Genomic DNA, 1,523 nt, shown 5'->3' on the forward strand with positions numbered 1-1,523 from the left:
CAAGCACAAGTCACATCCCAGCGACAATTCGATACATTGGAAGAACTGAGGGAAGGATTGTCACAGGCTGTTCCAGAATTTTATACATTGCAAGAACTGAGGGAAGGCTCGTCACAGGCTGTTCCAGAATTCAATACATTGGAAGAACTGAGGAAAGGATTGTCACAGGCTGTTCCAGAATTCGATACATTGCAAGAACTGAGGGAAGGATTGTCAGAGGCTGTTCCAGAATTTGATACATTTGGAGATACATTTGGAAATACATTGTGAATTTGCAAAGGTGAACCATTCTGACTGCTGGAGAGAACACAGCCTTTTGAAGCAGCTATTGTGGCCAGCTATTCCGTGGAATTCAGAGAAAAGCATGCTTTGTGAATGCATTTTTGGTGCATTGACCTGTTCCAGGAGCATCTTTTAGGGAAGCAAAGAGCTTCATTTTGATAGTGACTGTTATATAGTTAGGGTAATGTGAACTATTTTGTAACCGTGTAAGAATGCACCCTTCTCACTGTAGTAACTGTAGTGCACCACTGGGGGGCATGCATATGTGAGCATGTGAACAGTTTCCTGAGATGGTGGAAGGCATCAGTAAGTAAAGTCTCTTTTGTTATTAAAATCTTGTATCTTTAAGTTATGTAAGAAGCCATCCAAGTAACTCTAGAGCAGGGGTCACCAACACGGTGCCTGCAAGCAGCTGGCCACCCGCAGGGACCACATGAGTCGCCCGCAGGCCTGTTCTAGTCACCAATGAGCTTCATCCAAAATTTTATTTCATTGTGTTGCTATTTTTTTGAATCACACGCATTAATGTAGATTTGAAAATGAAAATACAGGTACTGGCAGCACGAGTCAGACAGGCGGTGGGGGAGAGGCCGGCAGCATGAGTCGGGCCAGAGAGGGGAGGAGGGAGGAGATCGACAGCGCATGACAGGCGGGCGGGAGACCGGCAGTATGAGTTGGGCCAGCGAGCGACAGAGACCGACAGCATAAGTCGGGCCAGCAGGGGGAGGGGTGAGACCGGCAGCACAGACAAGCCAGCAAAGGGAGGGGGCAGAGATAGGCAGTGCGAGTCAGGCAGGCAGGAGACCGGCAGTGAGAGTTGGGCCGATGAGGGGGAGAGACCAGCAGAACATCGGGCCGGTGGGTGGTGGGGGGGGGGGTGGTGAGAGACCAGCAGCACGAGTTGGGCTGGCAAGGGGAGGGGAGGAAGGTCGGCTGTGTGAGTCGTTTGGGCGGGAATCACCTTCGATGACTGAAACAAATTCCCCGCATACAGTTCTGAAAGTGGAGCTTGTGGTAAAGCAAACCACTGGATGAAGATGTGCAAGTCTGGTATGAAGAAAACAGTAATACCAGTGAAGAAAAAAGACAAGAAGATCCACCACATAAAACAAAACAACAATGAAGACTCTGACTTCCAGGTACTGGGCATAGAAGCGAGTTACACACAAGGATCCAGATACAGAGAACAATCCAGAACAAGCCTACGATATTTAACCTAAAGGTGAAGCTGGATACTGGAT

At 48.6% G+C, this 1,523-nt stretch overlaps 1 long non-coding RNA gene across 1 annotated transcript in view; it reads left to right on the plus strand.

Moving 5' to 3' along the window:
• The first annotated feature begins 369 nt into the window (after positions 1-369).
• Positions 370-1,523, plus strand: part of LOC138752815 (uncharacterized) — a 62,160-nt gene continuing 61,006 nt past the window's right edge. Inside the window, exon 1 of the long non-coding RNA XR_011350966.1 lies at positions 370-588. This is a non-coding gene — a long non-coding RNA (uncharacterized lncRNA). The remainder of the gene's footprint in view (positions 589-1,523) is intronic.

The sequence above is a fragment of the Narcine bancroftii genome, chromosome 2, assembly GCF_036971445.1.
Source record: "Narcine bancroftii isolate sNarBan1 chromosome 2, sNarBan1.hap1, whole genome shotgun sequence".
In the NCBI taxonomy this organism is placed as follows: domain Eukaryota; kingdom Metazoa; phylum Chordata; class Chondrichthyes; order Torpediniformes; family Narcinidae; genus Narcine; species Narcine bancroftii.